Genomic DNA, 13,914 nt, shown 5'->3' on the forward strand with positions numbered 1-13,914 from the left:
CCTTAGTGGTGTGAAAGATTCTTTGAGGTAGCGATTTATTCTCTAAATAAATCACAACGCTCCCTTTTAATATTTCAAAGTACATATTGCGGTTACTTTACCAAAAACTTCCTCACATGTTCCAGAAATTATAATTCTGATTAAACCCATGCTTTGAGGAACGTTTATTTCTGTAGTCTGGTGATCAAGATTCATTTAGGAGAATGTGTATCGTATATCATGTCATTTACCAAAATTGATTGATTGATTGAGTTGATGTTTTAAGTCCACTTTATGCACAGTAAGGCTAATCGGTACTGGACCTACAGTTTAAAGTGGGATCCGAACCACTATGTGACTCTATCGGGTATCGAACCCAGAACCCCTTAATTACAAGGACGACGTTACCACTATGCCATCGGGGAGGCCCTCAAACAAATTTTCTCCAAGTCGATTAAGATATTGTAAATTTTTTAATTTGCAGTTGCATTTAGGTTTTTAAGATATTTGAAAAATATTTAATATTTGACTATGGTAGTTTAATACGAGTTACAGTACACAGTTTTTCTGTCATCATTCTTTAATATGAGGACTAAAATGTGGCCACACTATCAGTGATTTTTCTGAGTTACTTTGATCCTTTCTTGAAATATTCTCTTTATATTTAATCCATATGCAGAGCTGTAATTTGCTTTTACAATATTTTCAGCAAATTCATATTCGTGTAAATCATTTAAATATGTACCTAGTTTTAACATTCACACATACTAGTTGATCTAAATGTTACCGTAATGCTGTTCACCATTATCTAATCACAGTGATAAACATTCATTAACCGTGTTTTTTACGTACCAGGTAGACCCTATGATATATCGTTATATTGATATATACTAGAGACATCACAAACTCCCCATATTTACGAGGTTAAGAATCCATTGCCAGAAGCATCCATGTAGCTTAATTAGCTGCGGAAAACATAACAAGGTTTGTACGGTAATTGTCAGTGACGCTTAATATAAACAAATAATATTGTTTCATTTTATGAAGGTATATCCTGCTATATCATTGTGGAACATTATTCTAAAACCACTGTTTAAGTGCAAGAACAGCTTGGTTTAGTAGTGACATAATATATTGTAACCAAATGTAAGAAACATATTATTTACCTATACAATTTAAGACTGATTTTATTACATTACCACATATTCTTCCATTTGGTCTCGTTTTAGCTCCACTCTCAGTTATAGCTCAATGTCTAACTTTATTTTCTGGAGCATTACTGGAGGATACTTACTTACTTACTGGAGTAGTACTTCAGTATAACAAAATTTTAGAAGTTTGCACGTTAGAGATATTAGGGCACAAAAGTGGTCTACATAGAGGAGTGATTATTTCTCGAATTTCATGTATGGTACCTTAATACTATACTAGTCATATATGGCGAACTAACCTCTCTTTGATAAAGAGTGTCTGAAAAAGTTGTTTTTTTAAAAACAAAATGGTGCACATTTTTATACTAAATCATGTCATGACGTCTTGACATGTCATCTGATAAAAATAAAATTTATCCGTTTTGAACTACAGATACATAAGTGCATTCACACGAGGGTAGTCTGGAAAGTTCTCGGCCTAAAAATAAACAAACAAATTTATAATTTCAAAATTATTTTTATTTTTCGACAATCTCCCTTAAGATGAATCAATACATCATTTATTCAAGCGATGCTCCAACGTCATTATCCCATCCCTTAAGTGGTTTTCCGCATGGTCTGCAAAATACCCCTCTACATCTGTAATCTTTTCTTGATTCGATTAAAAACGCTGACCAGCGAGGAAGAGTTTGAGTTCTAGGAAGAAACAGAAGTCGGAAGGAGCCAAATCTGGGATATAGGACTGATATTTCAACAATTCATAGTTGAAATCGCTTCATTCTCCCATTGTCAAAACTTTTGTGGGCAGATGGATTGTCTTGATGAAAAATTATTTTCTTTTTCTGCAAACCGGTTATTTTTCTCACGATTTCTTCATTTCCTCGGTTTAAGTACTAGTCTCCTGTTATTGTATTACACCTTTGAAGATAATCAATAAAAACCCTTTAGCATTCCCAATGACCAATGCCATAACTTTTCCTGCTGATGGAATCCACTTTGTCTTTTTTTAGTTTGAACAACCGGCTTATGTTCACTGTTTTGACTGCTGTTTCGATTCTATGTAGTTTGTAATGGTGAATCCGAGTCTCATCCTGTCGGTAACCACCTACCTGCATCTGCCTCGAGCAGTGATAACACTCGCAACAAGACTTCGCACAGGTCACGTGCGAACCAACCAACACCTTGCTCGATTTCACTTATCTCCTACACCCTCCTGCCGTTGCGGTGAGGCCATTCAAACGATTAGTTATATATTCTTTCAATGTCCGTTAAGCGAAAGACACAGAACAACCCTTTATAAGTGTCTTGAAAGAGCAGGAACAACATTTCCTCTTGCCATAGCGACCTTACTCCATAATCCTCATCCCGCTATCATGTGGATTTTATACGAGTTCGCCCGAAAACAAAGCATCCTAATGTAAACAAACTCCTGTTGATCAACAAAGATACCACAACAAGGAAGTGTGATACAAAGTGCTAGTGCTGCGACAAGTGACAAGTGCGGAACAGGCGAGAATGGAAAAGTGTATTATGCCCTTCCCAAGTGTTCGTGCCTTGACACTTTCCAGTGCTCAGAATTGTTTGTTTTTCCAGAAGAGTACTAATAACAACATTAATAGCAACATTGGCCGGAGACCGCAAAGGTGGTGTGGGCCACAAAAGGAATAACGCATCAAATCAATGTTATTCTTGTTAAGACTCTCCAAACACTGTTCAGAGATTTTCATATTGAATGTGTTTTGATCTGTAAGCGCGCACCCATCATGCGAAAAGTTTTTTCACATGCAATTCTTCTTGCTAAATATATCCTACATGCTCCTTCAAAATACGTATAGCCTCAGCAATTTCACGCACTTTAACTCACCGGTCATCTAATATTATATCATGTATTTGTTCAATGATTTCTGCATGTTGTTACACTTTTTAGGCGTCCTTCACGTGCATAATTTTCAAGGCTGACACGCTCACGTTTAAATTCAGGAGCATATTTTCTAATTGTTGAAAAAGGGAGAGAAGAGTCTTCATAAACTTGTATGAACTTGGAATGAATTACGGTTCGCGTTAAACCTTCTTTTACAACAAAGTTTTTCACTCCACGAAATTCAATTTTATCCATTTTAAGGAGTACACACAACACATCTACTTCAGACAACTGTATGGAAGAAACTATTTGGCAGAATGACTTGCAACTTTACACGTATGCTTATGACAGATGTACCAACTTGGGAAAAAAAACTCATCGATAGCATAGCCATCTATGGTGGAGACCGAGAACATTTCAAACCACCCTCGTACACTTATTTTTTCTTCTGAAATAGTGGAGCAACCAGTGCTGGACCATTTCATATGGATTGACCCTGAGTTAACAAAATGTCACCGCCTCGGTTGCCGAGCACTTTGAATCCTAAGTTCAGGGTTCGAGCCCCGGCCTGGACATGGGTGAGTGATCCTTCATCAACTGCTGGCCTCAGTGGCGTTACGTGCTACGAAACCAGACGACCCAAGTTCGATCCTGGGTCAAGCATGGATGTATATTTGTTTGTCCTATCATTTATTTCACTCATCTTTCATCTTCATCATCGCAATTAGCCCATGGGGTAGGGCAGCGACGTAAAATATCCGAAAAACAAATTTAAGGTACAATTGATAAGGTTTTTTTTAAAAAAAATCCCCTACCCCAGCTTAACAATTCTCACATCTTTTTTGTTGTGGTTTCAAGGTTATTTATTCGCCCCCTTCCATGTGCTCTTCTGAACAACTGTATCGGAAGCCCTAAAGAAATCTTGACATATTTGATCGTGCAGCAGCTTTGGTCAGGTCTACCCTACTGGAAAATAAGGAATAAATAAACATACTCCCCCTCCTCCACGGGGCGGGGGAAGCCATTTTGTGTCCAAACCCGGCTAAATCCTCGCGTAAATCTCGGAAGCATGTTACGGCCTGGCTCCGGTCTTACTTCGTTCCACGTACACCGACAACGCGGAGGGCAGCACCATCGCTCTCGAGAGACCGGGCGGATGGGATTTTAAGGGGGAAGAAGCTTGAAAATTCGGAGAGAGGGAAACTCATCACTCAACCTGTATGCTAAGTTCCGTCGGGTTTTGGTATAATTAATAATGGCGTGTTATTACAAGGTGGCAGCGAGCGCTTGAATGCTTCCAACACAACAGAGGAAGCAAGAAACTACAGCGATTCATCTTCCTGCGAAGCAATTTCTTATCACGTTGATTGCACAGTCCAGAATCTCCGAAATAGTAACCTGTTTTAAGCAATTCCGCCTGGCTATTCTGTTCTTGTTGAAATCAATATGCAGGCTTTGAAATTTTGTTTACGTTTATCTCTGGCCAGCCCAGGTCGCGGACTGGTCTTCGTAACGTGCTGCAAATTTAAGGGTATTGGCAGGCACGTAGCCAGGGGGAGGGCTATGGAGGATGAAGCCCCCTACTGAAATCCTACAAATATCTAATTTAAATAGTGTATAGTGGTAATTAATTTTACTTCCTTAGCAGCATTAAACATTGGATCGAAAATAGTTTAGTGTATAATAGACGAATCGGGTTATATTTTAATATTCTACCATTTAATCTAAAGAATAAATGGACGCACAGCTTTCAAAATTTCGAGTTGCAAAGCCTCCCCATTCCATTTATATAATAATAATCAATAATAATTTATTTTAAGTGTTGTGCACAGTATAAAACCTAATACAGCACTAACTCAGTAGTGTAATTGGGTTGTTTCTACGCCATACTTAGTAGGTATCCTCTTTTTTATCAATTGAAAATCAGTTTTTGACATATTTTGACAATTTTTTGTCGATGTTTTAGCGTTTAGCGATGTTTTTAGTACAAATTTTCACTGCAAAATTTTTTTCCCACTCATACTTGGTAGGTATATCACGATCTTACGTGATACAACTTAACCTATCTTTTTTTTCTTACGATTTTTTAATTTTTTTTACGATCCTAAGTGATATAACTTAACCTATCATTTTTTTTTATTTAAGATCTCTTACGCACCGAACTAACCTACAAGGGACTCTGTTTTGTTTTAATATTTCAGTATTTTAAGGTTTTTTCACATATTTTTTATATAACCTAAAATGTGTTGGATGTTGATTTTTTTTTTAGTATGTGGCAATTTTTTTACGATTTTTTTTTAAAACTGTTCCGTCACTCTCTCGTTCTTCACGTTGTACGCGAAGGACTTGTCTGCAATCAGGATGACGCTGCACACGGTATCATCGGGCAGCGCGTCGTGGAACTCGCAAACGATCTTGATGTTGGTTCGATCGTTGACCACCACCTGCTTCCGTTTCGTCGTGTTGATGACGAACATGGGTCTGCGTGCTTTGAATTCGCTGGGTGCGTAGTACATGTCCACGCTTCCCTCGGTCACGCGCTTGTAAGAGGTGTAAGCTTCGTAAAGTTTGAGGTAATCATCTTTGGTCATGTCGAGGTTGTAATTCTCGCGCGGGAACACTTCGTTGCGTCCATTCTTCAGATTCTTCAATCAATTTTCGGAACGCTGCTCTTCTTGCTGGAACAGTGACGATTTCGGATTCGCGACGATCGACATGACGAGGAAACCCAACGACGGAAATTACAGAAACAAAATCAACGACTTTCTAAACGTTGCAACGTTGTGAGAAACGTTTCCATCGGGGAGGCCTTCATTTGTAACGTAACGCAAGTCAAGTAAGGCATTAGTGACACGTTACCACTTTTTGGAAGTAGCAGTTACTTCTTTTGAAGAATTCTAACTATACTGTAACTGTAACAGAGTTACTTTTTGCAATAGAAGTTGTGCCATCGACAGTTACTTTTACAGTTGCTTTTCGACACTTAAATTGTTAACTAGAAAATTTAAGTGGGGGAATAGCTAAATCCAGCAACACTTTTCCAGCTACGTGTCTTCTCTTTGTGCTAAGTTGAATGGATTGTCGTAGAGTCGCCTAAGGCAAGGAAGTTAAGCTTTGTTGCATGCTAAATTTAGCTGACTCCTTGTTCCACCATCCTTTATTTGTTGTAATAAGATAAATATATGAAAACTTATATCATGTGCCAGAAACATAAACAAAACACATATAAATCTTCATACATATATTATATTTCAGTTAATGGTGATTGAAATATTTCCAAATGGAAAATTGTAGATCAACCCCTGGTTTAACTCTTCCACTGTTTAAGGAATCATGCTGCCCATGTGTTATTTATTGGAAGAGATGTTGATTGTGATTTTTGATATGATACGATTTGCAACGCACTTAGGGAGTACTCAGCTCGCAGTTAGCGATATCGAAAATTGAATGTGACGATATGTCGTCAGCAATGTAATAGCCTTTGAGACCAATCAAAACGACAATAGTGAATAACGATTGGAGGAAATTGATGAAGGGACACTCACAAAAGAACAACCATGAATCCAAAAGCATGCATATTTCTGCTTCAATGAGGCTTCATATTTTTGTTGCTGCAGTTTTGACGAATGCGAGTTACAATCGGGGTCCAAAAAGCAAGAGGGGGATGAGAACAATTGAAAATTTTGATTTATACGACCCAGTTCAATTACACGTAATTCCATCATCATGTAAATTGGTAAGGTCATCTTTGCAGCAGCCCGTAACAAGCTTATAACAAGAATGCTATATTGCGATTCGGGACTCGCCAAAACTTCATCGGAAGTGTGTGTTGTATCCGTACTGCTTTGTTTGTCAATGAAATCGCTCTTTTAATTCATTGCGCTCTTAGTAAGGCGTATTAACGCTTATCTCCGGCGAAACAACCCCAATAACGCTTCCACTCATAAACAACGCAACGTGCAGGCTGCAGGATCACAGCTTAATAAAGTAGAACTAGCAGGGGCATTTTCCAGCTAGTGTCCAATTATCTGGCCGTCACAAAGCCTCCATCGCGAGACCTTAATAGCTTGCTCTGTTAATGTAAAGCATTATTACTATCTGTTCCGTGACGAGAGATGCAGTAAAAAGCTTGGAATACTAGGATGGTAGCCACAGCGCAATAGAAAGGATATACGGGTAAAAACTTAGAAGTTTACGTGCATTGAAAGTTATAACGTCAACATATGTTGATGTTATGTCCTCAATTTAGATTGCAATCTTTCTATGTAAACAGGGGTTAGGAATTGATTTATTTCATCTTTGCTTGGGGATCAACTAGTATTTTCAAAGCTTAATTGTTAGGCATCAGGAATGTATACATTGATTGAATTGTGGAAATTGTTATACATTGATTATAAGTAGTACAAACAGAAGAAGAGTAATAGATACGTGTAAAGTTCAGAGTCCTGTTTCGAACGCCACTTCAAAGAAAGGTCCTTAAGATCAGTATCCCTCTGACAACCATATGTAAAGTCCACGTGGAGCCCAGTAAATCCTCCCCTCAAACATTTCCCACCAAGAGCTTCCGTTTTAGGAACTGACAGCTCTTGTCAAGTCCACATGGAATAAATGAGGTGTTGCCAATTCTGTTTCTTTAGAGATTTCATAACGTGAGATTGCTGTTATCTTTGCTATGTTGTGTTATTGTGTTGTGCTACATACATATAAATATATATGTACACAGTGTGGAGAACTTGGGAGTGAAACGTCATCGCAGTTCGTGTTGGATGTCAAACACTGGAGGTAAAAGTGACAACAGCGCTTCTCAGAAAAACAGGCGCTGGCTCGAAACCAGATACGGTCGGCTTCCTCTCGAGCTATGTCAAAGATACCGAAGTGGTGTTCCAACCAGGACTTGAACCATACTCATTAAACATTAAGTGTGAATTAAGATGACTTAAAGTATTTTCTCTTTTACGTCAATTTTTTGCGTTTTTAGGTTAATATCGACGATAAGAATGAATGGTGATTAGATGAAATTGGCAAAGTGGGGGGCGTTGAGTGATGCCGTTCTCCCAGTTAAGAAAATTTCATGAAATACCCCCCTCCCTCCTAGGATATTTGCATGAACATCGCTCTACCTACTGCATTGTCTCCATGATCCACTCAAGCACCCTCTCCCACCACCACCACTTATACCGAAACTATTGCCAGTGGATGTCGCCTGTCATTTTCAAAAATTCAACATTATGAACTGTTACATAGTAATATAAAATGTTTATGCAACTAATCATAAAGTAAAACATAAGATGCATTAAAAGAGCTTCCATTTTCCAAAAGTAGATATTATTTTTGGCACACAGACCTCTAGATAGTGAACGTTCAGTTTCCGCATGATGTAATATCTCTGGCAAAATAATTCTTATCAAAGAATATATCCCCTCAAAGAAAATGAATTTGAAAGCGTATAGTATACTATTTCTTAAACTACGTATATAACAAAGACAACTGAATAGTCATATGACACGAATGGTTCAGTTACCAAAGATTTCCATGCCGAAGAAAATGCAGCCTTGTGAATTAAAGAAATACACCATTCTGCAACTGACAAATCTCACCGAGCCGAGACAACAGAGGTCATCCAATTCCAGTTGGCTGTTCTCCACTTAAGTTTAAATGGCATAGTGCAGATATTTTACTTGTCTTAAAGTCTTCACAAGATACTTGTAAGGTTACATGAACATTAAGGTTGAACTTAGCAATGGGAATTTGGTTAAGTTTTCGGTGTTACTAGTTCTATAGCTTTATTGTGTATTAGTTTGGGCTTTCTTGGAATGTAAGTGTGCTAAGTGTTTCCAAATTACGTTTAAATGTTATCATATGATTTAACGAACTAGGTTAGAATCATTGTTCTAAGGCAATAGTTTAGTTTACTGACTGGTAACATATAAAACTTTGTATACCAAAAAAAACCTACCTCCATAAATGAAATCACAAATTCGCCACTGAGTGGGCATCCTTCCCCCCCTCCCAAAGCAATACCTGAATTTTCACAGTGTCTATGACCTTTCATACGCCATAATTTTGAATTTTACGAGTTTCACCATTTTTATATCTGGAAACCAATAACTTCATGTACCCTCTCTCAACGTTTCAGTCCATTATCTATGCGCACCTCCCTCCCCAACACACAAATGCATAAAAGTAGTCTCGAGTTTGAATCCCGGCCTGGGCACGGGTGATCTTTGTGATCCTTATATTCGCGATTAGTTAGAAGTGGCAGAAAAGCGAAGTAAAACAAACCAAATCAATCAATCAAAACAAAATGCACAGAGAGGTAAATAGCTTGTAATAAAAGTACCCTCACTCGAATCCCGGTACAAACATATTTCATTGGTTCCAACCCCATTTTAAACTGTAGGTCCATTCTCGATTAGCCCATCTGAGAATTAATCGCACTTACTTTGCCGAACTTCTTCCAGAGAGAAAATGTTCCAATAATTTTATGATTTACATTTACGTGGAGGAGTCATGGAGACCATTAATGCCAGATAACGCTTGACGAATTAACTAATTTGAGGGTGCCAATAAATTTTGAATACATGATTTATCTTGCTTCCCTACACTCCGATGTTCCTCAGTATGAGTTATCGCCGTGTGTTCCTTAAACATGGCCGGATCAGAGAAACAGATTTGAGCAGGAAACCATCATACTTTTCTCGTTATGCACTGCCGTTGATATTCTTCATTCTTTTTCCTTTCTGTTTTAATTGAAACGGCATCCATCACTGACATTGAAGGCCTAGAAATCTCCTATTGAATGATGCCCCGTCCGGAGAGGGAAAGATGGAGACGAGGCTGGAGATGAAGGAACCCTATAGAGCGGAGAATGCTGGGATAGAATATAAAATAGAAGATGACAGAGGAGCGACGTAAAAAGAATTGCCAGATCAAGCAAAGTGAAAAATTATTCTGCCGTATAACTTTCGTGTGTTGAACCAAAAACGATACAAAGAAAGGGACCACACACTTCTCTTATTCGTTCTCGTTGCATAAGCATTTTGAAACGAGCTCTTTTAAAAAGAAAAGAATGTCAAATGAATAGCTTTCTCTAAAAAATACACAGAAGGTAAAAATAAAAATTAAAACAAAGAAATTTGTTCATTACAAAAGAAAATGAGAAGCAAGAGGATTCACCAGATCTGAAGAATATTTCAAACACTGTATAATGGAAACACAATTTAATAAGTGTATTTTGTCAAGAAATGCATCACGAATATGTTCTTAGTCTTGAAGAAATAGGTGAAACTTGGAATTCAGTTTCCTCCTCTAACTATAAAACATGGACTGAAGACCTAATAATAAAGATGATAAGGATAATGGTATACATTTTGCAGAAATCGGAAAATTGTAGTTGCTGTCAACTGTGGCTGAATGCTGTCTATCCAAAACGAACAAGCCCTTCTTTCACCTTTAATGTCTATATCTTCTGTGTGACTAACTTCACAATGGACATCGTAGCATAGGTGATGTAGAGAAAAAAATATCAGTTACATCAAGTAAATCTTAGACTTGCCCCTGCCTAACAAATAACATTGAAAAAGAATTCAGCGTCTATACTTGAACCTTAGCTGATGTGATTTGACTACTTCTCAAAGAGGTCTTTTTTACATGCTTTGAGGAGGTTACGCTTAAGCTGTTTCTAACGCACATTAAGAGTAAGTTTTGCATTCATGCACCCACAAACATTTAATAATAACAATGTGTGTAGCATAAAATTTTATGTCATTGCACAAGAGAAAAGATTGTACATGTATATCCGAGATCAATTTTACACGTAACTGGGCCCCATGGCGCAGTGGTAGCGTCATTGCCTTGTAATCAAGGGGTCCCGGGTTCGATACCCGGTGGAGGCACAAGTGGTTCGGATCCCACTTTAAACTGTAGGTCCAGTCCCGATTAGCCTTACTGTGCATAAAGTGGACTTAAAACACCAACTCAAACAAAACACGTAACTTTGCGTCATTTGTTTATATTTTCTTTTGCATTTAGGCTACTTGTTTCTTTAATGCAATGTATTTAATAATCTCTAAATTTAGATTTTATAAATGTGTCCATTAACAAATATAACACGTGTGGAATAATAATGGCAAAGTTTCTAAGCCAAAGAACAAATTCGTTTTGTAATATTATACTTAGAGAATTCATAATTTTCAAAGAAATAGTATCCACAAATATATTGCTAATCTGTTTTGCACAACTTGTCTGTTGTGGTGTTTTTCATTACTTACTCTACAAATGAAAAATGCGTTGCATTTCAAAGTAGGAAAAATGTAAAAATCAAGAAAAAAATAGTAGTGTAAAATTTTCTACTGTATGAAACACTGAAATCTTGCAAAACTTTTTTGATTGCAATCACATGCAAATTTTACTACATTTTTTATTCATATTCACTAAGAGACTACGATGTGTGGTTTTCTCTTTTGGAAATCATGTGCCGCTATATGAAAAAGTAATGGAATTGACACCGTGATACCTAACTGCCCGTGTGAAGTTCAAAATTGCAGTATCCGGTTCGTTTGCTTTTGTCGCACAACAATTCTCTAGCTTCTACACATGAGCTTCATTAAACCTCGAATTAATCGTTTGGATGACTGCGTACGTACAATTTTGTACCATACATGCAGACTGATGGAAAATTAACGCCAAAAAAATCAGATCTTAGTGGCGGTTTTGCGTCCTGATAATTTGAGAGTGAGAACCTGAATATGTAACCTCACACATCGATTGATTGATTTGGTGTTTTAAGTCCACTTTATGCACAGAAAATCAAATCGGCGACTACACTACCACTGCGCCATCGGAGAGGGCGTAACCTCACACATGGAGAAACATTATTTGTGATGTATATTTGCATGAGACACTTATATCACAATTAATTTGCACTTAATATAAAAATGTGGTTAAATATATTTTTACATTTCTACTTGTTGATGCTCTAATGTTTTTTTTTTTTTACTAGTAATGCTCTGAATTTTACTAAAGTGTGGAGCAGTGGCCGATCCCGGTATAGTATTTAGAAGCGATAAACTTGACTACCGGCTTCTTGAAGCGCTACAGTAACCAAGCCTGCATGGATACTGGTACAGTAATATGATACATAGAAAACAAAAATATTGCTTTCTTAGCTAATATGTTATGTTAGTGAGAATGCATCATAATGTGGCGGAATGGTTAGCAGCGCGCTACCCACCAAGGGTTTCGGGTTCGAATCCGGGCCTGGGCATGGGTGTTCTTTGTAAGTGTCCCTTCATCAATTTCATCATATCATCACTTATCCTCATCGTCGCGATTTGCCAAAAGTGGCAGTAAGCCGACGCTAAATAACAAATTAAGTTAAATCATAATGTGAAACTAGACTGATAGAAAGGAACAGAATGGAGACTACGCAGAGAAAAGTCATATGGTTTCTTACTGGTAATAGCTATGTCAATTTGAAAATATGTTGGATAACGAACGGTAACGGAAGACAAGAGTGGGTCTCAATGTTTACCGTGAAGTAGATGAGGCTCTTTGTTCCGTAAACAAAGATTTTCCCAATGAAAACCGACAAGCACATCTGGGAATATGTGACTTGAGATTGCTTTAAGATCAATCAAACTTGTAGACATTAAATAGATCTTCTGGAAATAAAGTAGTTCAAGTGTACTACCAACTAATATACAATTACAAATTTTTTAAAAAAATACATGACTGTTGATCTCCCTGTAAGTCGATATCACACTTGCCTTGGAGGGTGCAAAATGCGTACTGGTGCTTGTTGCACAGGGAAAATTACCTAAGCAAGAGTGTTGTTTAACCCATAATGGATTTAACCTTCGAGGTAGGTTCCTATTGCTTTCAAAAGAAGCTGTTGGAAATATCTAGATTTGCCTCGACCTCAGAATTGTGCCGAAGAGAACTTTAATAATAAAGCAGAAAACGCTTTGGGCTGTTTCTTTGTACTCGAATGCTTCGAAGTTCAGGTTTTAGAACGTTGGCCATTTTTTTTCTCCCAAAAAAGAAGATCTGTCGTAGATTTCTCTGCTTCTGTGCTGGGGAACCGATAAACGTTGCTATTAAATTTCAAGGATCTTATGTCGGAAGAATATTAGCAAAAGTTCTATATTTATTCACTCTTTTTGGAGGGGAGGCTAGAAATTGTTTGAAGTATGAAAATAGAGAAATTATTATGCACGGTGAAGTTATATGAAGCAATTGGAACGAAGTAAATTGGTAGAGGAAACTAATAATTCACAAGCTTCAACCGGCCGCTCTCTCTCTCTTCCCCCTAACGGCCTTTGAGTAAATACAATATTCCTTTCCGTTATTGCTGTCTGCAGGTCTATGAGTTACAGAAAATCTAGACCAAATTGGCTCACTTTTCAAATTTCTTCATGTCGGAAATCCTTCTCGTTGTACCGTAAGACGCAGAATTTCTTCAACGTAGGGGTGCTTTGATTTGTGACTGATACTAATGAATTAGGATAACAAAGTCATCAATAAAACAAATATATAATCATCGTACTTAAAGAATTAGCTTATGTATTAACTAAGCAATAGCTTTAACCAACTCATAACTACTCCGAGGCGCTACTACGCCAATGGTTCCGGGTTCGAATCCCGGCCTGGACATGGATTTTCTTTGTGTCCCCCTTCATCAATTTCATCGTATCATCACTCATCCTCATCTTCGCTATTAGACAAAGGTGGCAGAAATAAGAAGTAAAATAAATCAAATGAATCAATCGATCGTAACTACTAATATGCGAAACGCCCACCTTAATATAATAATATAAAATAGTAACTTCCCAATTTTTTTAAAAAAAAGTCTGTTCTGGATACCAGAACAAATCGTAGTTAGCAAGTTTAACATCTCATACTACATAGATTATGTTATGTTTT

Source organism: Lepisma saccharinum, chromosome 2, assembly GCF_977018435.1.
Source record: "Lepisma saccharinum chromosome 2, izLepSacc3.1, whole genome shotgun sequence".
NCBI lineage: Eukaryota > Metazoa > Arthropoda > Insecta > Zygentoma > Lepismatidae > Lepisma > Lepisma saccharinum.